At 43.2% G+C, this 27,405-nt stretch overlaps 1 long non-coding RNA gene across 1 annotated transcript in view; it reads right to left on the reverse strand.

Annotated features, from left to right (window-relative positions):
- Window positions 1–350: 350 nt before the first annotated feature.
- Window positions 351–27,405, reverse strand: part of LOC115323324 — a 29,380-nt gene continuing 2,325 nt past the window's right edge. Inside the window, exon 3 of the long non-coding RNA XR_006078137.1 lies at window positions 351–509. This is a non-coding gene — a long non-coding RNA (uncharacterized LOC115323324). The remainder of the gene's footprint in view (window positions 510–27,405) is intronic.

The raw sequence follows: 27,405 nt of genomic DNA on the forward strand, positions 1-27,405 counted from the left end.
AAATACGCTTTAGATCATATCTATATAACTATCTCTTACAGTGAACAGAGTTTTTGAGTTGCATTACAACTTAACTGTCCTCAAGTTAACTGAAGGGACACCTCAATTCTTGAATGTAAAACAAAATAGCTTCATCGTTTACTTAAGTTTTAGTAAAACCACCCCCGAATAAAAAAATAGAACGATTCACTAATGATCCTCCGATTCATTCATTATGGTTGCCTTAATATTCCGCGGCTTTAAAGGAGCACTGAATAGGAAAAAAAATTGTTTTTAAACGGTGTGTTTGGAACACGCCAATCGCGAAATTAATTTTACGCGAAAAAAAATTACAGCAATATTGACGGCGCGAGATTTATTTTAGTTGCGTCTGAATTACGCGCGCAACGTCTATGACGTCACGGAATGGTCATCCGCTCTTTCCACCTGAACGAGATGGTCATACACTTGCTCCACCCCAACGTGATGGCCTCTGTTTCTCATTGCCATCGCTTCTCTCCTCCACGCACCTGAAATGCCGAGAAAGAAAACAAGTGGAAAGGAGGTGACCACCTACTAAATTGCGTCTCGCGCCGTCGGTATTGCTCAAAAACTTTTTTTTTTTTGTTTTTGCGTAAATTTCTTTTTGACATGCGCGTCCCTATTAGATTGTTTAAACAAACGCGTTTTTTTGTTTCTTTTCAGTGGTCTTTTAAGACACGAAAGAAACATATATTTATTAAAAAAAGACTTTTCGTAAATTTAGATTTCTTTTTTTTTCTGGTAGGTAGGGTTTTCAACGCCTTTATTGTGTACGACTAAATTATTCTATCGTGTTTCAAGACCAACTTTTTGTTACTAACATACACTCTTATGAAAAATTACGACGGTGTGAGGAATCATGTCGGCTTTGAGATGGTCGCTTCTTCTCGTCTGTCTTGTAGGTGAGTTGGTGTCCACTTTTTGTCGCGTTTTACATAAAGCATGCGTTTTTTTTTTTTTTAATAAAAGACACGTAATTTAACATGCAGGCCACTCTGAATAAAAGCAGATTTATTCGTCTTCATACATATAACAAGAGTCTTCAAATAAATATCTCATATATGGCGACAACTCTCTCTCCCTAAACCAGCCTAGAATGAAATGGACAACATACGCACAAAGTCTCTGAATTGGGGCTTTAGATGTATGGGTATGCATTATTTTCTTGTGTGCAGTTTCGGTGGTGTTGTCATCATAGTTTACCTAAAACAGCTCGTCGCGCCCGTTAGTTTGTTTTTTATACGTGATATTCAGTCGAGAGCTTGAACAAGATACGTATTGGCTAGACTGCACAAGATAATTTGTAGTTCAATTAAATATTGATAACAACTAGTGTTTCACCGAAAAGACTAATAGTAATACACCTACAGTCAAAGCAGGTTAAAATATTTTGTTATTTTTCAGCAGTTTCGGTGGCATCGGGAAGAGTTCACGTTGACCATAATGAAGGCAAGTAACAAAGAATCGGCTAAATCTACAGTAAGAAGTCAGACCGCGTACGACAGGAAAAAAAATCTACACGCCCGCGAAACGGAAGAACATTACAACACACTTTCGTTTACTAGTTTAGCTATCGCGTCAAAAATATAAGCATTCACTCCAATAATACGAACGTTCTGGGAAATTAGAACCTTAAACTATTGTACAGTTTCACGCACACTTGTGAACAGTGTAAGCTGAAATGACTGAGTGACGAGAGAAATGTTCCACTGGCACTGTCCCAATACATGGAGATGAACTGGCAACGAGATGTAACATGCGGAGAGGAGTGAGGTGGCCCCTGCAGACTTACTGAGCCTGTTCATTTTTATTGTTGGGGGGAACATTTAGCCTTTGTTCCCGACCACTCGATCTTGTCTCTGACTTCAATATCTTGGCGGATGTATGTCGGCCTCGGATAAATCATTTGTGAAGTGAATGAACCAGTCAAATTGACAATAACTACAAACGCGCATGGAATCGCACGTGCTTTGGAACAGCGCGCAGTTCTCCAGCATGATCAGACTGTTACTTAGCTAGCAGTAGCCACCACAGTCTGGTCTGAATGGAACTTCACGTTGCTAGTTGGAAGTTCCCGCATCGAGGCCGCACAACCTGTAAGTTATGGTCGTTGTTCGGCCATTTCATGTTAGGCAGTTTTAGAATAACGTACGCAATTTTAGCGCAGGCTAGCGCTAGTTTTTGGCACTTGCGTTAGCGCACGCTAGGCAAGGGAGTTTTAGAATAGCGTTTCTCCGATGCGACGCAAAAGTCCAAACCTCTCGCGCTTGCAACGCCACCAAGAAAGTCACAATTTTTATTTCACACACAAAGTTCTGTAACTTGAGAAAAAGAAAGCTTTTTTTCTTTTTTGGCCCTAAGAAGTAGATTTGTTTAAACCTGAAAATGCGACACGAGCGGTCGACCGGTCGTGTCCGCCTGCGTCGCCTCGCTAAGAGAGGTCTCGTGTACTGACCTTCGCCGACAAAACGTTCGCGCATCTCAAGCATAAAGCTGCCGGTGATCGTTGCCCACTATACTGGGTTTTCTTAACCAAGTGCAATGTCGTCCCGTATTAAAAATCGTAGTCAGGAGGATGCCTCCGACGTCGCGCCCACGACGCCGCGAAAGCGGCCGCAGCGATGTGTCTGGGAGCCGCCATTTTTTGACTCTGCTCGTCTTGGCTTTAGCCAACTTCTCATTACGAATCCACCTTGGAGTACCGCAAAGAGTCTTTGCGCACGCGCGTAATTTCCTAGAAATAGCGCACACTAAAATAGCGCACACTAAAATTGCGCACGCAAAGCGCAAAACGTGGTTAGCGTTCGGCGCATCCGCAGTTGCGACGACGCTATTTTTTTTTTTTTTTTGCGTACGGAAAGCTTTAGCGTGCGCTGTTCGAAAACTCCCCATTGCCTTGTCTACGACCGTGCTTGCCTGATGTATGCACGGATCGTGCTCTTGTTTTGCCTCTTACAAATTGGTGACCATCTGCTGCTCAGTAGTCTGCGCGGAAAGGCTACCCTGTAGAAAGATTACACGCTGTTTTGGTGGTGACTTTTCAACTTGTTTTTATTCGAGTACGCCCAAATATTGCCGCGCGCTTCGCCGAGCCAGCGCCTGCCTGGCCGAATGGTTACTGTTTTGGGCTTCCGCGCGTTGGCCCAAGGTTCGATTCTTGAAGCGGCCGCTTCTTTTATTTATTCTTCCAATTTAAAACGGTTGTGAGTTCGAGAACCTTGTCGTTTGATTGAGGTACGAACGTTCTGCGCCGAATGTTCCAAAAACCCACGCGGGTTCACAAGTTTGTTCGCGTGGCGGTCCGATGCCAGTCTTGCCCCTGCAGCGCTCGATCCTGCTGTTTCGCCGACATCGACGACGCGACACTGACCTTCCCTATTTTGTTTTGGGCACAAGTTCGCCTCAGTAAACGTTTAGTTTCTTCAGTGATTAGCCGCCTCATCATTTGTCATTTGTGCCGATATTTAGCAGCGACTTGTTATTTCAGAAAAAATAAGCTAACAAACGAAACCAGCAACTGGCATGCCTCGCACTTGTGTTTTATTTTTACCTATTTTTATATGTTTTGTTTTTGACGCTGGGTGCGTTTATTATTCGTGGATGCGACTGCTGTTGTAGTTAGTTACGCATTCCCGGCTTCTTAAAGTGCAATCTACACCCGGTAACAAAATAACAATATAATCAATGTTTCTAAGATATTCCTAAAGTTTTTCTGCAAAACTTAATTTTTTTTTTGTCTTCAGAAATTACCTTTTAGATATTTCTACTTTCTAGAAGACCGTGCTTGAGAATATTATTTAGCATTAAGCCAAACTAATTCTGTGCGTTGCTGAATACATCAAATACGTATGATAACACTAAATAGGAAAAACACTGTATGTCTGAGCGTAGATTAAACGAAAAAAATTCCTACCATTAGGCTGCTTGACGGAAAAAAAGCCTCTTTCAGGAGATCAATTGCCAGCCACCGGCGGACGTTACGGATTAAAAAACAACATACTGATGAACTGAATATTTCACGAAAATTTTCTAATGTTTTAATTGGTGCAAATGAAGATACGACGCCAATTAGGAAAGTTTTTATTGTCACTGAGAGCTCTTAAACCAGTAAATTTTAGAAAGACTTTGTGTCGATTGGGAGTGCGCTAAAATTACCACTCGTGAAGAAGGCACCAGGCCAATGATGCGACAATGTGAATAAGAATATCAGCCGCGTTTTCGCATCGGCAGCCTTGTGCCTGCTGCACAAAGGGATTCTTTCGTGCACCTGAACACTTCCCATGTGCTTTGGGTTTTCTGAAATCGACTGACTTATGAATCCTCAATGACGCTCGGTAAGGTTTTCACCTGCATGGAAACTATTCAGACAGTAGGTTGTAAGCTTGTAATAAATTTTACGAAGTATTTAATTGTAAATACCATTTTTGTTTGCGCGACAAAATGAAGAGCCTATGTCAAAACCTGCTATAACATGCGTTGTACACACAGTCTTCTAGACGTTACTCGAAAAAAAGTCAATATATATTACAATTAGTCTCGGTTAAAGAGGTAATAAATTAGTTTTATGATTACTGGTGAAGAAAAGTAATTGGACGCTGTTCAAATTAGTAACCGCTAATTTTCCGATTACTTCAATTTTCCAAAACGACAGGTTTTCCTTCCGGTTTGAAAACGGGTCTTTTCTACAGTTCCTTATTTGTGTAGTATCACCGAAGTATAAAGTACCATTCTTCCGAATCTACCAATTGTTTTTAATATCGTGTCAGAAGCTTGGTTTATATAGAGTCGCTGGTAGGGAACTTGTTGAAAAAAATGCGAAATTAAAAAGGAGTAAAAAATAGTGATGGTCACAAGTAATTTTTTTGTCATTTCAAAAATTATTCTTTTGCTTTTGAGATTAGTTCCTGATAAATATGTTCGAATCATTGCGGAATTACTGCAAAAAGTAATCAAATACAAGTAATACGGTTACTTGTAAGGAGTACCGTACAAATCTGAGTGTACCCTACAGCAATGAGCGGGCTGTAATACTTTGGCGATAAAGTAATAAAAATGTCTGGATGTCAAACATTGAGCAAAAAGCTCATTAATACTGCCTTTTATAAGGTTAAAACTTTATGAAAATGGAAGATCAAAAGGGATACATAAACATTTCGTTGCGTCTGAACAGAAAAACGGTGTAGAATGGCAGGCAACACTCTGTATTGTGTGTAATAAAGTATCAATATTCAAATTCAAAATTTTGGGGAGAATCGTCGAACATGCAAGCTTTGTTTCGCAGACATTACTATCTATAAAATGAGTGCCAAACTAGTCTGCTGTTTCTGCGAAGTATTACTGGTGTATTTTAATCTCGTTCAAAATAAAAGTAATGGTTTGTTAGCAAAACACGTGTCATCCGTGCTTTGATAAAGGGTTCAGCTTCAAAGTGGCCTAAACGCGTGATTATTGTAAATATAAAGCAATCAAATTCAGAGAAGCAGTGTCTTGGGATCATATACTTTTAACGAAACATTGGAGCTGTCTTGTTTGTCCAGTCCAAAGGCGAACATGTTAAGTAAGAAACAAAATAAAACAGCGACTCGCACTGTAAAGCGCCTTTTAGACATCAGCTCCCAAACAAATAAACTGTGTTCAAGACCTACATTTGAGAATCCGATAGGGCTCCGAGAACCTGTGGAATCAACTGATCAGTTCCACGTCCAGACAAAAAGACACTATGAGGTTAGAGATATAAGGTTGTACCTAATTTTAAAAACAACAACAACAACAACAACAACGTAATTATGAGATTAAATATTGGCAATGTTTTAACATTGTAGGAGGGATACAGGTCTGTCGTTTTCTTTTTAATCGCTGAGGCCTCCATTGTAAAAAAGATTCAACAATTGCTGGTTCTGATAAGAATAGGACCCGGTTCGGATATTTTGTTCAAGATGTGGAAAACTGTGTGCTGGATGTCATATAACAAATTTATATAAAGCTTTCTAAAAGCTATTTGACCTTATGGTTGTGTCGCTTGTATCAAAATATGACGAGAATAGAGATATTTAATGGCGTTTTGACTAGAAGGTAAATGTATTGTTGCTTGAAAACAAACTGTTGCATAAATTTGTGGCTTACATTGCGGGTTATATTCAGCTTACAGAATCAACGATCAATGCCAGGGTATAATTATAGTATAATGGGCTGTCTGTCCATATGGTATAAGTGGCTAAATATACATACGACATCAAACCCTTTCATTCTTTTAGGTCCACCGACCTATGGCTGCCCCTTCAACGAAATGCTGTGCCAGAACCACTGTCAGGAGGATGGCTACGTGTACGGGGAAGGCACAGATGCGCTCCTTTCTACTTGCATGTGCAAAGGATGATTTTAGCAAAGCGTTACTAGTATATGCAGAAATAAAACATCACGGTGATGCGGCTTTGCTTTATACTCGTATTATTTTTCTAGGTCAGAGTGTATTACATGTCTCCCGCAGTACTCAGGATAGGTTGTTCGCAAATATCTGCAAGAAGGGGAAGACATTTGTGCCGTGGTTTGTGTTGTTGTTTCCTGTAATCTGTGTATATTGTCATACTTTGACCATGACAATGTATTCATACTAAGAAGGCATCCAATATAGCGCGAAGTTATATATGGTAGATTCTTTACGCCATACCTCAAATTTTCTTGGGGTACGCTAATAAAGAAAATCTGCGCCATTACAGTACTTAGCGGAGGCACAATGCATTGCGTTTCATTACTACGGAGCACATCCACTCTAAGTTTTATGAAACTGTGTCAGGAAATTAGAAGTTTAAAATGGAAACTGCGCTTCCTTATTTGAAAAATTAGTAGCTCGCCGTTCCAATACATCTTGGTTATTTTCGAGTTGTTAAAGAATGTGGGCCATGACAGCACTTATTATTGACCATGCCATCATTGCTTTCATAGCTGAGAATCTAAAACAAAGTTAATTAATACTCTTAATATTATTGCTATAATTCTTCACTTTGGTGGCATTTTGGGTTCCTTTCCAAGTACTTCGAAAGTGAGCGTGCCAACTGTTTACACTGCGATTCCTCTGAACCGATGCAAAACGATGGGTCGTAAGGGCTGACGGGCGGTGCAAACATGCAAATTTTCCGAGTCTCATCTGAGTACGTTACCGTAGCGTGCGCCCGACTTGAGGTATGGATGCTGCTAAAGCTACGCAGGGAAGTAATTTTAGTTCATTACGAAAACCAAAAAGTCCCCTAAGGGTGAGAGAATATATTCGAGCGTCAGCAAGTAAGGCCTCTGCCTTCACAATCCACACATTGCGGGAAATTTTCAGAATATAATCCACGATCCCTTTAAGGTGTTCCATAAGTATTATATTGTTTATAACCTTCAATAGAATAGTTCTTACTGTTCAACGATGAACATACACTTTTTTTTTAAATTGACATAATTGTAGAGATTAGGCGTAAACGTGAGTTTGGAATTATATTTCATTTTTTATATACTTGTTTTGTACACCGCTTACAATAAGTTGTTCTGTAAGTCATCATTACAAAAAGGCAACTAATGAAAAAAGTTTTTTCTTGATATCACTCAATCTGACTTGTACAGTCGCCGGCCATATGAGCTCCCCCGGCCTAACGCCGACCGGATCAGCGAAAATCCCGCACGCGGCGCGTCGAGCGTAGCCACGTTTTGGGAACTAGGCTATCAGAACCAAACCATTCTGTTAACAAGGGGGTGGACGCACAGCTTTTATCGGGATTTCAGGCTTTAGAAGTGTGAATCACGAAAACATGGCCGAATAGAATTGCCGTCTTCGGGTGTTGGCCCCAAATGTTCGGAGATGACGGTATAACTGCTGATAAACTGGAACTTGCTTTAGGCTTATATAAAGCCGCAGTGTGCGATCGATGCTTACAAATGTAAATACCCTATGTTTGATATGATATTAGGCATGACAACAATGATCCCACGGCAAGCGAGAAGTGGCCGACCAGGGACCCATATGCAAAGTCATCGTGCAGATAATTACCCTTGGCGAAACAACACGCTGCTGAGAGCAGAACAATAGAGTCTCTTCGATAAAATGCGTTCATGAAAAGTGCCTTAATCTTTATTCTGCTTCGACAGAAATCTTTTTCTTTTTGTTATCTATAGCATATCCCTATAGATTAAATAAATGATTTCAAAAGCGCTTGTCATTGTCTAGTCTAGGTTTAAGAAAGATTGTAAGAAAGCTTGTGCGTAGGATTACTCTTCGGGTAGGAAATATTTAAAATGACAAACCGGTTTTGCAAATAAAAAAAAGTAGCAAATAACACGTCAGAGATATTATGCAGCGAAGAATTTCGATAAACCGTCTGCGTTTACCTACAACTGGAGGCGGGATTGTAATCGGCCGTGCTTCGGATTCACGTTCCAAAACGCGAAATGCTATTAAACTTCCTGCGTCCACCCCTTTGATAACGGAATGGTTTGGTCCCAATAGCCCGGCTCCCAGAACGCGGCAACGCTCGACGCGCCACATGCGGGATTTTCGCTCCTCCTGTCGGCGTTCGGCCGGGGCAGCTCATATGGCCGCGACGTAACGAGGTACAAGTAACCATACTAGAAAACCCCAGAGAGGAGGAGCTTAAAAGGACAAGAACAAAGCCGTCTCAGAAGCAGCGCAACAATGATTTAATTTTACACAGTCTTCCTTCTTCTCTTCACATATCACGAGCAAAACCCCTGGTCATCGGCAGGCACCGCATCTGAAGGTCTCAAACAAAAAGAGGCGTTCACGACTGCAGTCTGAAGCGCCCGGTGAATACAATACTTGACCCACGAAAATGGCGGTGTCTCATCATTTAGAGCAAACCTTAGCTGACAGACAACGGTTTGGCACAATTTCGTGATAAACAAAAATAAAAAAAGAAAATGAGAAGAAATCATCCCGCTGGACAAAGAAAAAGGCTCGAGGTACACCTAAGCACTTCTAATAAGTTGTGATTGCGGAAGCATGGAAGCGGCTCTTGCGCTCCCGTATTTCGTCTGTTGCGTACTTTCTGTCGCCGGTCAGCGCGCGCGCTCTCCTGCGTGCGATGACATTGGACGCTCCGTGTTGACGGCGCGCTGACCTTGGGCACGCAGCGTCATGGGGTGAGCGGTCGTTAAAACTGGCGCGCAGCGGCCAATGGGAGCCTCGTCCACGCGCGCCAGCCAATGGGACCGAAGCGGGGAAACTAGGTGCCGTTGTCAGGATTTTCACTTGGTTTCATAGCTGGGAGCTGGCTGCACTTGGCAAAAAGGATTTAAGGTGCCGTTTGAAGCCGATGACGTCGGCTCACTCCATGGGACAGTTAATGCAGTCGTATTATAATGAACTAGAGAGACAAGAACGTCCATGTCTCCTTATCCAAAGTCAAAGAGGGCCTACTAATAGAGTTTCTGGCGCTCCTAATCCTAACTGTTTCCTTAAAGGGATGCTGAACCAAAGGGTGGTTATCATTTGAGCCTGTTCTCGTTTCGCCCTTCTCACTTGGCCCTTCTCAGAACAACCATTCTCAAAAAGATCTTCTCGCTTTGAGCTTTAGCATTTGGCCCTTTCCCGTTTCGTGCTTCGTATTTCAATTCCCCTCACTTGAGCCCGTTCTCGTTTCGTCCTTCGTATTTCAACCCCCCTCATTTGAGCCCGTTCTCGTTTCGCCCTTCTCACTTGGCCTTTCTCAAAACAACCATTCTCAGACAGATCTCGGTTTGACCTGTTGCATTTGGCCCTTTCCAATTTCGTCCTTCGTATTTCAACCCCCCTCATTTGAGGCCGTACTCTTAATATAATAATAATAATAAATCTTTATTTCCATCCCTTGGCCTCTTTCAAAACAACCATTCTAAAAAATATCTCGCTTTGACCCAGCACATTTGACTCTTTCTACTCCCAATATTTCTTTTTCGGGTAATATATATTCATAAAATCACTAATATTTCCTTCTGTGTGTGTGTGCCACGCTACCGGCTTAATCTCTCTGCCAATGATTTTAGCCGTGCGCCGTGCGTCGTGGTCGTCGAGAAAAGCTACTGCCTGACAAAAAAACAGACCAACTACTTATCGCAGACAGATCACAGTCCAAAATGTCACTTTCTTTGAGGTCGCTTGACTTGTAACAATGCAACCACTTCTATAATGTACATACGTATGCTATTTCTGTTCAAACAGAGTTTCCAAGTTAAGTGTTCATCGTTTTCTTTCTTTTCTTTGCGTTCATTTAGAGAATGGGAAGCAGGCGTCATTGTACAAACGTATTACGTTATCTATAGTATTTGTATTTTGGGCGGGGGGTGAGAAATGTGTGTGTGTGTGAAAGTTCGGGGGGGGGGGAGGGGGGTAAAGGGGGGGGGGACACCTAGGGGGGAGAACAACATAGATCAAGAGAAAGTGGGGCCTGAGAATTCAGTTCTTTTATTGTCCGGGAAAGGTTGTGGGTGGCGGGAACTAAGTCATAAAACGCTGAACCGTCAGCGTTGCGCCCAGAAATACATGATCCATTCGTCGCTTCACTCGACAGCAAGACGTCGGTCAAGGAAGATGGACAAGTTTGTTCTAAGCGAAACGCAAAAAAAAAAGTTGTGTCTTCACCTTGAAGGCTACAAGTATTACAAACGACGACAGAATGCAAACGGACTGATCGCGTGGAGTTGTTGCAGTTACATTTCATCAGGATGTGCGGCTTCGATATTGACCCAAGAAGACGTGAAAAGCAGATCACGTAAGTTGCGATATTCGATTTGTCGTTGACGGTCTGTATCAACATGATAGAAATCGCTGCTATTTGTTTTCGTTCCTTACTTCCTCTTATCAGCACCACTTAGTACAAGCCTAAAGGCAGTTAAAGTGTCATTGCCCATTCACGTTCTTTTTACTTATAGACGATCATAACCATGCACCAGACGAGGCGACGCTCGTGAAGTACCAGCTGCGCGTGGCACTGAGAAAGGCAGCAGCATCTAACCCCAATACGCCCGTGCCAAGGTTGTTTCAAGAAGAACATCTCCGGACTTGTTCTGCAGTAGGTTTAAAATTATTACATCTATCACGTCTAAATAAGTACTATTCGAAGTTAGCTAAACCAAATCACTAAATTTATTCTAGGTGCCAGGTAAAGTCGCAGCAGAAGTACCTACGTTTGCCAGCCTGAAGGATACGATGTACCGGGAAAGGCGCTCTGCGCAGCCACCGCTTCCTTCATCAGCCTCCACTCTGCAACTCAACGACGCCCACAAAAAGACAGAAAGCGCAGAGCCGTTCCTGGTCGTCGACGACCGCAGTGATCCCTCGTCTTGCATACTTGCCTTCGCTACACGAGATGGAAAGCAGCGGCTGTCGTCAGCCAAAATTATTTTTGCGGACGGGACGTTTTTTGTTGTACCCCACATCTATGAGCAACTTGTAACCCTGCATGTTGTAACCGACGGCGTGCATAGCGCAGCGGTTTACACTCTGTTGTCGGGTCGGTTACGACAAACCTATGTCCGTGCGTTTCAAGGGCTCAAAGCTCCATTCATATCGGCTGGGATTTCATTCTCGACCCCTGATATTTTCATGACGGATTTTGAGCAGGCGCTTATTGGTGGTCTGCGAGACGTGTTTCCTCAAGCTGCTCATCGCGGGTGCCATTTTCACTTTGCGCAAAGAGTATGGGCTTCCGTTCAGAGGGCTGGGCTCCAAAGCGCATATTCCAGTGATAACCAAGTGAGGGCGCTCATTCGAAAGCTCGTGGCGCTTTCCTTTGTTCCGCCTTGTGACATCCCTCGCGCCTGGGCGTTTCTGCATCAGGAGGGAATATTACTCGGTATACCGGAGCTAATGCACTCTTAGAAAAAAGGGTCAGTATAGTCCTCCCTAAAGGGAGGAACGCTCTTGACACATATGTTCCTTCAGAAAGGGAGAAACTTTCGTCCCTTAAGCAGGGGAGGAAAAGTTCCTCCGTCGACTGCATCTCATTATGGCGGCCACGAATCGAGCAAATCGAGCTCGGTAAGGCTTAACGAGAACACTAAGTCTATTGCACGAAGCGAGAGGAGCAGGAAATAAAAACGTAACACGAGCTTTCCGCGAACTGTATTTATTTCCGAAGTTTCTTTACCCCTGCAGGTAAAGAAACTTACGTTTCGAAAGCATGCAGTCACTCAGTCTTCTCATCGTCAGCACTGCGATGTTCAACGGAGACAACCGGCACTCAGTTCGCGCACTCTATGTCCTACCTTTGCTATTCCTCGAGCCACAATTCCTTCGTCAACCGTAGCGTCAACCGCACATCACGGAGGAGTGAAAATCATTCGCCCGCAAAACCAAAAGCCGCTCTCAAAAAAAAGCAAATCCGAAGCAACCTCTTGGCTTACCTCAGCACGGTAACACGAAATTATGGCGTAGCCGCGTAGCGTAAAAGGATGTTAAATCGCTTGCCACCAGATGGCAGGGTCAAGCAGAGTAATCGCACGTAGCTAGGCTAGGTGGCGCTAGGTACCGCCCAATTCATGTTTTACAAAAAAATATTTTTATTTTCTTACGCCACAATTGCGTTTCCTTTTCTTCGGAATCTCTAACACATGTAGACACGCTGCGCACACTACAAACATCAGGGCAACATATATTGAACGCATACACAGGCATCGCACATACAAACATCAATACAACAGCACACTACCCCGATCACTACTAACGAGCCCTGCGTTTCCGTCTTTTATAGTGGTCGTTTTGAACGTGCGGAATTTTTCGGTGACTCCCTAAGCAAAAAAAAATATTCCGAACATGTTCATTTTTTTCCAGCAATGTCATACATCTGAGGCTATTTTTAATGGCTCAGGGGATGAATCTCTTATTAAAAAGAAGACGCTCAATCATGCCATAATTATTTGAAAGCCAATAAATCGAGCCGCTCCAATGTGGTTCCAAGCCATGAGTTTGTTTTCCCGCATGGCCCTTCGTAGCCAGTATTTATATTGTAGTGTTCGTTTTTGTATTTGTGCTGTTCGCGCAAAGCTGCAATTGCCGTCTTGAATTAATCTCTGTAGAGCGGATATCCACTCAGCTGGAAGTGATGCTTCACGGGCACAGAAATCGCTTTTCGATCAACTTGAATGCAGCCAAAGCCGCGACTTCCGACAACTGTTAAGTGTACGGAGCTGCGCCGTTGCGAGCTCGAAAACTTCTAGCGCTCATCCCAGTGCGCCACTTAGAGGGCAATTTCTACAGGAACCGTAATATATTTAAACAGTAAAATAAAGGATAGCGTGTTTTTTTTTCGATTTTGCCTGTCTTTTTTTTTTATGCTAAACTTCCATTATAAATATACGTACTTTCCGTCATACTTTCGTAGTGTTGTCTTTTCCCCAGAGCGCAATCGCTCTCGGGGACCGACAGTCACATTGGCCACTGTACGATAGGAGCTTACCGTTCAGACCAGCGTTCCAACATGACTATCCACACGTCGATCGACTGCACCTAATCCCTCAAGTGGTTTTAAACTCTTTAATGTAAAGCGGAATGTCATCCTGCGACACCCCGGCCCCTCCGATAACGGCCCGACCAGCGGCATCAATGCCCGACAGTTTACGTCATCTCATCTTGTTGTTACACCACTGATACGCGAACACACGGTCACATCGGCGATAATTCCAGTCTTCTGTTCACAACCCACAACACTGCCATCACGATGTCGCTGACACGAAGAAATACAGAACCACGTTGACGATGTTGCTGACACGCAGAAGAATCACGTTGAACGCCGGTTGGCAGTCGGCACGGGACAACGGAACCGAACTCAGCACGGAAGGCACCCAGGCAGCCGGCAGGAAAACCTGCCTTCCTTGGACGCAGTTCCCGCGATTTCCATAACGTCGAAAACGTCGACACAGTTCCTCGTGGTTTCGCTGCTGTAGTTCCGCGTGTGTCCCGCAAATTGGAGACGGCCGTCTTACCCAGTGTATGTAGCACTGCTGGCACTGCTCCGGAACTTCGCTGTTTCTAGCGGCTTCGTTAGCTCATTTGATAAAATTAGTGGTAAAAACGTCAATGCAACCGAAATGTTCTGCACGTTTGGACTAGAAGACGGAATTACAGGCGGCCTTCGCTGCCGCTGAAGCTCAATCAACTCAACATTAATTTATTAAACAACGTGCGCGATGTGCTCGAAAAACGAAACCGATAGAAGATGGGTCGGGAGGGCGAAAGCTTTCTCCGGTCTGCCTGGAGGAGGAAAACGTCTCGGAGAATAATAAGGACCTCAATTTTCCTTTCATCGGTCTGGGTTTGTTTATGTGTGTTTTGGTAAACAAAAATAAAAAAAACTTTACAAAAAAAAAACAAAAAACAAAAAAAAAACACTTTCCTGGGGATCGAACCGTTGACCACTTGGTCAGTAGCGCGATGTTCTACCCCTGCGCCAACTGAACAAGGAGGAACTCGCCCTCCTCCTTTCATCTGAACTGCCGTTCCTCCCTTCTCTGGGCAACTTGTCCGCAACAAGGAGGAACAGTCGCTTTTGCTACCTTTCTCCTCCCTTTTTTCTTAGAGTGTGGGAGTACTCGATTACTTTGACGCGACGTGGATAAGTGGAATTTCCCAACTCGAACAGTGGAACCACCACGGAAACAGGGGACCCAGAACCAACAACCACATGGAGGCATGGCATCGAAAAATCAAAGGCATGTCGGGAAAAGCGCACCCGAATTCCTTCGCGTTCATTGATTTAATCAAGAGAGACGAGGCCCAAACAAGAGTCCTCTGGCTTCAAGTTGCAAACGGGGGAGCCGTACGTGCGCGAGGCCGCAAGTGGGCTAATAAAAACAGAAAACTGGCGGGGATTGAAGGCCGTTTCAACAGCGGCGTCATTTCGCTTTTTCAATCTGTAAACTTTGCTCAATCTCTTTCTGGGCTGTAAGCATTGTTGAGAGCTTTAGACGGAAAAATAAGTGCGTGAAAATGTTGCCGTTGATTTGTTGTACGAGTGTGAAAATGTATAAAAATAAAACCAAGATGATTGTCGGTAAAAGATGGTATTCCTTTCTTCGAATAAAGAACAATAGATTTGACCGAGCTTGGGGGTGGGGTTAGCTATACTAAGACTCTATATCTGATGGTATGTTGGGTGCCCAAGCAAGCTAAGACTCATGTACAAAACTGCAAAGGCATAACGACGGCAGAAGCCTGCCGAGCTATATATAGTCCCATTCGGTCGTTGCGCAAACGGGCGATCTGAGAATGGGCCCAGTTGCCCAAAAACCGATTCGGATCTTATGACAATACTCCACCGAGGCGGACCAAGTGAGAATAGGACTAAATACGCAAGGTTCAAATGCGAATGATGGGTTTTAAGATAACGGGCAAAATGAGAATGGGCCCAGTTGAGAAAAACCTAATTCGGATCATATGAGAAAGTTCAAACGAGGCGGACCAAGTGAGCATAGGACGAAATCCGCAAAGTCCAAATGCGAATGGGTCGTTTTCAGATAACGGGCAAAATGAGAATGGGCCCAGTTGAGAAAAACCAGATTCGGATTTTATGAGAAGGTTCAAACGAGAACGACCAAATGAGAATGGGACGAAATGCGCAAGGCTCAAACGCGAATGGGATGTTTTGAGATACACCCGAACCAAACATTTCAGTGTCTATAATAAGTGGCGCACTATCTTTCCATAAGTCAGCAGCCGCCGGTGTGCGCCAGTTCACGCAACAAAATTGACGTCATCGAATCCCCCATTTACGCTTAATAGGGTTGAATGGGGGATATGATTAACATCAATTTCGTGGCGTGTGCTCGCGCACACCGGCGGCTGCTGACTCATGGAAAGACAGTGCGCCACTTATTATAGACACTGAAACGCAGGGTTCAGCATCCCTTTATTAACCAGCATAAATTGGTATTTCTCTTTGCTAAGAAATGTCGCCTCAGCCCAGTCTGGGTACATCTCTCTCATTCTAGGTCTATCTCTATTACTGGAGGAGGCAACGTATTCAAGTAGCAATAGCTTACTTGTTCCTCAATGCTCCCGCGAAGAAGGTAATGTGCCGCCGTCTCTGCGGACGCTCTGGAGAATCCGTCCATGGACGATTTCCTTCGGCTTTTAGCTGGAACCACCTGAAACACTTTCTATGGGTGGTCGCAACAGCTAGCGCTTCGCCCCTTAGACGACTCGGAAGCGCCCGTCGAAGCAATCGGCAACCACGAACTCTTACACAAAGTGTGTGTGGGCTACAACACCGCTTTTCCCTGATGCGCATCCGTCGAAAGGGTCTCTCAGCGTCGCGGCAGATATCTTTACCAGGAAACCTGGGAAGATAACTGACGGTGACATTGAACGACAACGGCTATTGAAGGTTAACAAGGTGTGAATGACAAAAGGAAACAATATGCAACCACTTTGAACACAGGTACACACTTTTGATTTCATAATAAAAAGCAACTAAATAGGTAACACGAAAAGTAATTAATTATTTTCTGGTAATTTCTCAATTACTTTTGTGAAGCAGTAATTGATGTTTTTAATCAGTTACATTTTTTAATTACGCGCTTGTATTTATCATCGGTTGCTCCTTAATCACTCCTACGAGACTGCTGACAATTAATTCACCCTCTGAAATTAAAAAAAAAAAAATTGAGCAGCTAAAACATAAAAAGTAATGAAAAATATAAGTTATGGCTATAAAATGTGCAAGACACTCCTATGAGCCAACCCACACGTTAAAATAAGCTCCATGCTTACTACGTAAAGAGTCGTTTGTGTTCTATGCCTTATTTTACATGTTTACGCTGAAGAAACATATTTGTGCCGCTACTGTTCACCCATTTCGACTTTCCTTCAGAATAGGGTGATCTCTAATTATCGGTATACTCTAAAGGTCTATTCACATGGTCCATCTTGTTGGCGAAAAAAGCGTGGCTAAACTAGGCTTCGGGAAACAGATGCCCCGCCCCGTGTGAACGAGACCGAAACAGACGCGCGTCTCTAAAAAAAGGTTGCCCGCTCTCCTCGCTACTGGAGCGAGGTTTCGCAGAAACCTCAGTGAGGTCTTTCAATCCCCCGATGGAGAAACGCGGATGCTGCCGATGGCAGCTCAACATCGCTATGGCGTATGACCTTCGAGCCTGGGCGAGTTTTTCTAGGAGCCTGATTTTTGGCCCATCCGTAGCCAGAAAAAGAAAACAAAGATGGCGGCGAGCGACAGGCAGAGAAGCGGTGCGTACGGGCATTGCGGGTTAGCAGTACGGGTTGGTGCAGTTGGTGGCACAGAGCAGATTCACCAACAGTCGCGCCGAGTGCAAGCACTGTATATAAATGTGATGACTGCATATAACTGATATTTGAGCGGTGCAAGCATGTATAAAATATTTCTAAATTACCCGCCTGTTTGACGTCCATGTTCTTTCTCTTGTTTGGCAGGCCCGGCAAACCGAGTGAACCGAATCCGATGAAGTTTATAGAGTAATAATAATAAAGCAGACTGTCTCATCAAACTGTGCGTACTTCATATTTTGATGCGAAACGGTCTATAATCCCGGCAAAGATGGCAAGGTTTCGCGAAATTCACGTGGGCCATTGCGTCCCAGGTTCCGCGCGTCAGATTCTAGGTTTGAACAGGCCAATATTGCGGAATCTTGGTTTCGCTAAACCGTTGCGCGTTGAAAAGATGCTTCGTGTGAATAAACCTTTAGCGTCCTCCGTCATTTTTATCTTTCTAACATCGATCACGATGCATATTCCGTAGTTATAGAATTCTAAATGCATCACACTCCCAGTACTTGAGCTGAGTTTCACCACGCTTGTTATGTCAGTCGTGCTTAGGACTTCTATTATCAGGAATAAAGGAATACGCCGAATAACGTTTTTATTCAAATCGAGTGGTCATCTTAGTTTTTTTTTTTTTTTTTAATAATCTCATCTACATATGCAGAGGTCCCGGAAGGGTAGCCCAGTGCAATCTCCGAATATATAGCCCAGACTCAGACAGTGGTTGTAGCAGACGATGTCTTGCTCGGGGCAACCCCAGTTCGGAGGGCCTAAATGAAATGAGATTACAATATTAATGTGATACATGATGCATTTAACTTCAGACGGGAAAAAGAAAGAAGCAATTTCGACAGCGGTAAAAAAGAAACAAGGACATGAATTGCTGTTTTTTTCCTCCTCCTGTCCCAGTCTCCGGTTAATCAGATCGGGGTAAGTTACACCAGTCATACCTTGCGCACTTATTTGACGATAAAAACAAAACCATAGTAACGCGTAGCGCTTTGCCAATATCAACCAAAGAAACTAACAACTATTATCGTACAGCGGCGAGAGTTAGTGCCCCTACTGGCGAAATTCGGCGGCGTCCGTCCGCAAAAACCCACATGTTGGTGGGGCGTGCGCCGGCCTCCTAGCCGTCGACTTCCGCACAACCACGTCGTCTATGAAAAAGACGTACTATCGCTCCCTTTGCCTTTCTAGTCCCCATCTTCTTGCCGCCGAAAACGTTCCATAAAAGCATTTGAACCAAAAAGCACTTCTCTGTCATTTTCCCGTCCAAAGCATCGTCTCGTAAAAGCATTTCGCAAAATATTCACATCTCCTAAAGCACATATCCTACAACTGTTCTGCTAAAAGCAAATATCCTTAAAGGGGTAGGGAAACGAAAATCCAGCGCTGATTTTTTTTGCTTTAATGTGTTGCATGTTGCCCAGCATAACCTCAAACATACCAATCTCTCGTTGAAAGGCACAAGCAAACTAATTTTAAAGCTATTTAAAAAATATTTCAATGTGCACTTGGTGGATGCATGCGGACCTAATGTGGGAGGTAATCTAGCAACGTTGGGAAACTTGCTACGTAGTCATGACATAGCAAGTTCTATCGGAGCAGCGCCGCTCTTTTAATTTCCACATTTTCATTCTGAGCTTTCCTTCTCAACTCACAAATCGCGCATTGAACCAAACAGTCCAAGAAGACGAAGAGGAGGGACTTCCCTCTTTCTCGGGCCCTTCTTTGTGCACCCGGAGGCAGCCATTCTGCCCTTAGAAGAATAGCCAGTCACTCAAAACTCGAACAACACTTGCATTCCCCACCCCGTTCAGCCCTAAGCTGACAGTGCTGTGGAAGCTACGTGCTCCTTGGGCCAGCCATACGCTTGTCACCCAACGGGTACTTCGTACGGCTCGCATCAAACGCGTTGACGCTATACACCTTTCCAAAAAACGCTCCTAGGCCGCCGCCATGTTGCTGATGCTGATGCAACTGGTGCGACTCTCACGCCCTCTTTCAGCTAGAAATTTCCTGCCACTCTCTTGGACTGTGAAGAGCCGCTCAGCGCGGTTCTCTATGTTTTTGCGGTTTTGCATTGGACGTTTTCTAACCCCTCTTGGAAGTTCCCACTTAATAATTTTTGTGCGTGCTGCGTAGCCTTCTGTGTTATCTTCCACTGTAAGAAATAAGGCTGGTAAGTGCCTGCCATTCAAACTTTTCTGTCCGACACTCATGGGAAACGAAGGAGGTCAAGGACGTCGAACGGCCCTCGACGTGATTTTGGGAACATCGTTTTCCCCCCTCCGGGAGATAATCGGCGTAGAATCCTCAGTCATCTCCAAAAATACTTGTCCGGGTTGGGGTGGGAAACGGGTCAGCCGCGTTCGTTCATTGCCTTTGTGCTGTTGCGAAAAAAAGAAGCTCTCCCCAAAACGCGCCCATAACGAAGTCAGCTTGGATTCTGTCCGATCGTCAAGATGTGACTGTCGTCGACTGTGACTGTTAATTGAGATCTTTTTCACATAAATTCTTTTTGGATAACGCTGCATCGTGTGGTACGTAGAATATATTGTTCGAATATTAACACTTCCTTAATTGTATGTCCGTGTCCTGTCCATCGGTAAACACATTATTTGTGAGCGTGAACAATGCATGCCTTTCGGCTATTTTCTGTTGTAGATTATTTTCGACAGGTAAGCGCTTCGTCGTTTGACATGCGGCGAATGGCGCGGCTCCGTCAAAACTTATCGTAAAAAACGAAAACACAAAAACTAGAACTATACATTCCAGTCGCATTCGTTCTGTCGCGCGCGTACCCAACAAAAATATTTTATAGATTTTTTATTGCTCCTTTTTTTTGTTTCAAATGTGGTACAATGCTTTCTCGATGACCTCGGGAAAATACATGCACAATGAAACACAAAATACAGTAGGGAAAAACGAGAATTTAGCCGCCAGCAGTGTTTGAAACTACGCCTATTGAAATCACAGTCCACTCGGCTAGGGTTAACAGGGACGCCAATGAGAGTCTAGCCTCAGACCCAGCGACTGGGCTTAAAAATGGTTTGCTGCCCCATGGGTCGAGTGTTTCTTGGAAAGGTGTATTGACACCACCACAACGCTGACAACGCCACCAACGGCAAAGCTCATAACCCTGCCAGCCTTGCTACGTCACGAACGCGGGAAATCTTTTTTTTTTTTTCTGTGTTTGTTTCCGTCGGATATTCCATGACGCATCGCGCTCTCCATTCGCTTGTGTTCGAGCGCTTGCTCGAGTGCACCGTTTCGAAAGAAAAATATAGCCAGTCGTTCGAAAAATACAAACGTACTATTATCATTTACGGTTATTATTTGCCATGCTTGACTCATTTTCGAACGAAATTTGAATATTTCAATTGTTGTTGCCATACCCCTTTAAGCACATATTTCAACAACGTTAGAGCTAACGCTGTTTATCGGAGCCTACTTCATGTAGTGTTTTGATATTTTGTTTTCAGACACCGTGTTTTTTAAATGAATAAACAAAGGTTAAGAATTATTAATATAGTTTCAACCAATAATACTTGATAACTTAGAATCAATCAATCAGTCAATCAATTAATCAATGAAATCATGTTTTATTTTCCCCCAAAGTGATCTAAGAGCGGCGCATGCACATGATGAGAAGAAAAATATGCTAGCGAGTAGCGATGAGCAATACTTTGCTTACCTTTTCAAAGTTAGTGAGGAAGTCCGCGTGAGAATAATTAAACAAGTCATACATGAGTAGCATGCGTGTCAGTTGTGTGGTCAGTTACAAAAGTGTAAACGAATCGGGAACCTATTTTGCCGTTGGGAACATTAAATATTGTATTTAGCAGCAGGGGAAAACCGATAACAGCTTTGAACACCTTATCAAGGAACAGATTGACCAAGTTAGGCATTTAATAATATATATTACTCAGTCCGCGTCAGGAATGTTCATCAAATCCGCGGCTAGTAATTTGTGCTCGTGTTATAATATTTCGAACATCGGTTTCTATATGCGAAGAAAGTACTCCTTTAGGCTATTCTATGTCGCCGAACGCATTAAGAAATGCTCGAGACTATTACTATAAGTCACGAAGAAATTCACTAATGAATGATCTCATGCGTTTTTTCGCTACGAAACTGTTTGGCACAATGTGAGGCGAAAATAAACTCTGATTTATAGGTGGTGTGCCTGGCAACAACCATATGTCGTCAAAAATAATATTCTAATAGTGTCATAATTTCAGAAAAATAATGCTAGGCATAACTTATTTCGGAAAGCTGTGGAAAATATGTGTGGTTTTTGTTTGTGGTCAAAACGCTCAGCAACTGTGGAGGCTACCTTGGTGGCATGTTTGGCTGCATAAAAAATAAAAGCGGCCATAAACTCAAATTTATTTACACAGATAGAGGTGTAGGCTTTGTATTTCAAGATGAGGTCTGGGCAAAAAAAAAAAAAAGGCTCTTCATCTGCAAAAAGAAAAATATTATTTAAAAAAAAAAAGAAACTTCTCGTTGACGCGGTGCAGCATCACACGAAAAACCATTAGCTATCTTGATTAAATTGGAAGTAAATTTTTGTCTGTTGTTTTGCCAATTGTCACACTTGACAGCAAATTGCTCATGTAGTCCTTCCGAAATACAACATATTCTCAAGTTACTATTGAAGTATATCTGCTTGAAAAGGGAAGCATTTAAAATGTTCTAAAACTCAGTTTAAACAGTTCAAATTAATTATGTTACTGCCTCTGCATTCCCTGTTTTGGATTGAATCGTGAGGTAGCTTTTCTTAAAATTCTGGCCACTTGAGGATGAGCGAAAATATCTCATGTAGTTTTAAAGCCATTAGCGTAATTCATGACGTGTCTTTCCAAAAATGTAATAAAAATTTTATCTTAATATATACTGGCTTGCCGCTGACAGCGTGTGCTGCACTCAAAGAAATGCTTGCGCGTCTACTTACCTGCAAAACACTCAAAGAGGCAATCATTGTAATCTGGGAAATCATCTCAGCAAACGATGAGGCGAAACATCTGCTTAGATCTAAAAATGAAGGCTGCGCGGTGGCATTACTCAAAGCAAAGCGTCATGCTTGCATTGCGTAATGCCACAGCGTATACTTAACTTTAAGATCTAAACAGATGTTCTGCCTCGTCGTTTGCTGAGCTGATCTCCTAGAACACAATGATTGGCTCTTTGAGTGTTCTGCGGGTAAGTGGACACGCAGGCATTTCTTTGAGTGTTGGGTGATGAGACCCACCGGACCGTCGACGCGTGCCTCGCCACTGTGGGATGTAAGGTAGTGCTACACCACACTCATCCGGAACACGCGAACGGCGCCTCATGTTGTGGGAGCATTATTATGGAGGCGGTCGAAGTATTGCACTACGAGGTAGCCCACTGCAGGACAGCCCGGGCAGGGAGGCCGCTCACTAGACCGTGGACACCGCAGCGATTTTGCCGGCCGGCCATATGATACTTGCCACGTTTTCGCACAAAGATGTGTCGGCTGACGTCGAAATAGTCAGTGGTTGAATGATTCCATCAGTAGAGATGTGATCTTTCTTCCGATTGAGGCGAAAAGCTTCAACCGCCTCGTACGCAAAGTTGCTGCGGTATGCCCGGCATTTTTCAAGTAATCAGAAACTATAGTTGAAAGAGGAGGAGGCTCCGATTGTGCCACTAATTGAGGTGACGGACCTGCTTGAAATCCGAGCAACGTATTCAGGGAAGGCAAAAGCACAACTTCGCTATTCATTTACGTGTAAGAAAAGACGTAGATTTTTCTGTGCGTAAATAAGGCCCCACCACGGCACAAATTACCTGGTGCTATCACGCGTCACTCTGTGTGTTAGTAATTTAATTTGTACTATAAGAATACTTTAGCAAGTAAGGCACAAGGGGGTTCAGTCACGGCTCGGAAAAAACAGAGGCTGTCAGCGGGATACTTTTAGAGCTCGGTGAATATGAAGGAACTCTAAATTTAAAGTGTTCGAATTAAAAGTAATGGGTTTGCCTAAGAACCGCGAATTTTGTAAGTCCCCCCCCGCCCCCCCCCCCCCCCCCCGCCCGCCCCCCCCCCCCTTCCCTCCTCTCCATAAAAAAAATTAACTGCGATATGATAGTTCAGTCAAAATTGATCAATCAGTTAAAAGGACAAAAGCGATATCGGCTTTTTGTTCCTTCCGCTGTAATTTACTCTTTTAAGTAATTTATCGCGTTAGTTGCAGGCTGGACGGCTGAACGAAGCCGACTAAGCGATGGCGGCGGACGACGGGTGTGGGACGCTTATTTCAGAACTGTTCTCCGCGGCACCGGCGAATCTATCTAGCTTCGAACGAGAAATCTTTTTTTCCGATCAGAACAATTAGGATTTATTCCGTACGACACGCCCGACCACCAAGCTGACTCGCACGAAGACGTCGCCGAGTCGACGCCCCTTCTGCCGACTGAAGACATCGTTCGTCTTACGAACACAAATACGCTCTTGAGAAAAGCGCAAACGTCAAGCACGAAGAGCTTGAGTTTTGCGTTTTTCGTGTGAGGTGCGGAGTCCGCGTTTTTCAACTGCGTCACACACCCAGAAAAACGAAGAAAAGAAAAAGAAAGAGGAAGCGGTCGGGTGTAGTTACGTGACTTTCGGCCATTTTCTCTGTACCTGTGCATTTGTTCCTCCTCCCCTGTTCAGTTTCTGTTTTGGTTTTGAGCAGTTTCGTTTTTTTGCTTTATTAAAAATATACCTGACTTTCTAGCAAAATATTGATAGGGTAGTCTTCTGGCACCATAATAAATCGTCAAGCAAAAAAAAAAAAATTAGTAGTGTCAGTGTTCCTTTAAAGACGCACCTTGCTGCGTGTCTTAAATATTTATATTCATATCAGTTTACTTCAACTCATTACTTTAAAGACCCCTCAGGGGGTATTACAGAAGAGGTGAAGTGTATAAAATAAGCATTTAAAAAAGTGCAACGTGAAATTCACTGAAAAAAATAATAGTAACATTTTCAATGAAACTTGATGGACAGGTGATGGCAGCGATGTTGTAGGAAAGGTCGTTCCAGTCTTTTGGTGTTCGGGAAAAAACTGAGGCGCAAATAGTGAAAGTGCGGAACTGTGGGCGGGCGACCTGGAGCAGATGACCGGTGCCGTAGGACCTGCGTGCTGGGGGTACGATGTAAGGTGCGATACCAAGCAGAGAGTGGAAGAGCTTGTGAAATAGGGAGAGGCTGGAAATGGGGGGGGGGGGGGGGGGCTGCGATGACTAGGAAGAGTTAGCAAACATAGTTAAGCTTTTAGGGACAATACACTGACACCGAACGACTATGAAGCACGGATAAATCTGGTGGCGCGATTCTGAAGGGCTTCGAGTGTGTTGATAAGATATACTTGATGTGGGCTCCAGATTACGGATGGGTATTCAAATTTGGGTTCGATAAGCGATTTATAGGCAAGTAATTTCACGTGTTGCGGTGCATGACGTAGGTGGCATTTTAAGAATCCCACGGATCTGTTTCCACAGGAAATAATGTTAGTAACGTGCATGAGCCATGCTAGATCGTTACAGAGGGTGACACCAAGGTACTTACATTACTCAACTAGATCAATGGAAACGTTAAGGATAGCATAGGGTCAGAATAAAGGATTACGGCGAAGCTGGAAGGACATAACTTTACATTCGTTATTATTAATTATAGTAATAAATTGTTGTATTTTTCGCACCTCCAATAACCTCTTAATCTACAGTTTGGCGTACTAAACATACGTAGAGTAAAGCCTAAATATACAGAGAAAAGCTAAGTTAAATAAATAAACATTATGATCATGCAAAAACTCACTATTGATTACTCGCAGACATCCACTAACGTAGATGTTACATAAACTCATGAGTGGATGAAAATATGTTGAGGTTAGTTTTTAATGAATCACGAGCAATTTGTATTCTTGACAATGGGATCACAGCTGACAACCAAGATATATAAAAATTTGAAATGTTTCAACTCGAGCGAGAGGGAACATGAAACTGAATAGTTTGTAATAAAGCCACCGAACTTACCCTGCAATGAACAACTTTGTGAAGGAATAGAAAATCTCTGTACTGCCTTCTCATGGCCAATTTATGCAGCAAAAATTTACGAAGCAATGTTTCATAGTGATAAAAATATCACCTTGCAATGTATCCGTCATATAAAATTCTTATCATTCGTTTTGCACATTTTAAATAGCTAGCTCTTACGATAGAGTCAATGTATTCCAAATTTCTGAAGCAAATTCCAGTCGCAATGAGGCTAGAGACCTAAGTAAGAGTAGCAAGCAGCAAGGGGTTAAAAATTGACCACAAATTTTTGAAATCATTTCTAACGTCCTGAACGCTGCATTTACTGTAGCGAAGACATGATTGTTGAAAGTGAGCTTTCCTAATACACTCCAAAGTCTCTGACAAAGGATACTGGAGGAACAAATACGCTATCCAGGTAATATGCAAAGCAAATAACATCACGCTTCCTGGATAACACAATTGATTTGGATTTGAAGGGGTTAGGTAACAAGCTATTTTCTATACACAATCTTGAAACTCATTGTACATCAGCTGGGAGAAGAGAGCAGTCGGCTAGTTACTTCACACTTAAAGAGACGCACACAGAAGTATGAAACTTCCAAGAGCCGCGGGGGGGGGGGGGGGGGGGGGCAAACGTTTGTCCAGAGAAATAAATGAAACTCGTACTACTTCCAATCTACCCAAGTCAAAAGCCGTCTAATTGCACGTAAGGTAGAAGCAGCACGAGACTACGAAATCGCAACCTGTCTTTCGATTAAAAACGCGTTCCAGCAGTGTCTTTTGGGGGAAGTGCTCGTGTGACCAGTAGGGAGGCGAGGCAGAGGAGTGGAGGGCTGGGGAGGGAACTGCGAGCCGCACTTTAACGCGCAAAGAGCCGCATCCGGCTCACGAGCCGCAGTTTGGCCGCCCCTGTAATAAGCGCTTATGGGGTACTTGGTAAAATGCATCTGCGAGATCTAAAAAAAATGGCGTGAAATTGTATGTAATACTGAAGATTAGTATGCAGATGATGAATAAATAGGACCAGTTGGGGTTCCGCAAGAGATGTTCTGCGAAATCCGTGTTGCGACGAATTGAAGAAATTGTTCGAGTCCAAGAAATGTAAGATCCGAGGGTAGATGAAAATATTATTTGCCACTGTTTTTTTTTTTTTTTTTTTTTTTTAAAGACAGAATTTTTGGGTCTCTGAAAAAGAATTATTCCTCAGACCACTGTTCCTACTTTTATATTGTCATTGATTGATTGTAGTTTTATGGCGCGAGAGCAACTAGGCCAAAATGTGAATGGCTTCGCCACAAAGTGTTCTATACCGCATTTGTAAAGGTGACTTGTTCATTTCGTAGTATAAATTTATTCGATTTATAGGTTTGCATGCCATGTAAATATTAAATCAGTTTAGCGGTCTTTGAACTGGATCATGAATGATATAGGAACTAATAAAACAAACACTTTTTTATGGCTAGTATCTGTACGAGTAACTTAATTTTTCCTTGATTTGTGTTATTTACTACGCTGATTCCTTCTTTTTGAAGGTTTTTATGTGACTCTTACAGCTAGGACGCTGCTGAAGGTAATCAAATATCATCTTCGGTTTGAGACTTGTGTCCCGTCGCAGGTGCACATTGCTGGTTTCTATATAGATATATTCATGAAAGTTATAGCATAATATTTTAGATAAATACGCACGCATGTGGAAATGTCCGAATTGACCCTCAGATAACAGAAAGAGATATGCTTGCCTCGTTTAAAGTTTTTGCTAAAAAAAAAACGAAAAGAAAGAGTGACACTATGGTTCGATGAGATCAGCGTACGAATAAAATCTCTAAAGAAACGCCAAGAGGCGATGGTGTGGGTCGTCTCTTTCTCCGACACACAACAAAAAGTCTGCGCGTTTACCTTCCTACACTACACGAAGACTTCTAATAACGGCCAGTAATAGAAGGATTCAAACGAATAACACATCTTAAAATACGACAAACACAACAATAACAAAAACAGAGTGCGTTTGCACAATGTGCATGACATTTCAGGTGTTCATTGTACTTGCGCAGATTGAATTTTTTGTT

The sequence above is a fragment of the Ixodes scapularis genome, unplaced genomic scaffold (assembly GCF_016920785.2).
Source record: "Ixodes scapularis isolate PalLabHiFi unplaced genomic scaffold, ASM1692078v2 PGA_scaffold3__209_contigs__length_174095766, whole genome shotgun sequence".
Taxonomy (NCBI): Eukaryota; Metazoa; Arthropoda; class Arachnida; order Ixodida; family Ixodidae; genus Ixodes; species Ixodes scapularis.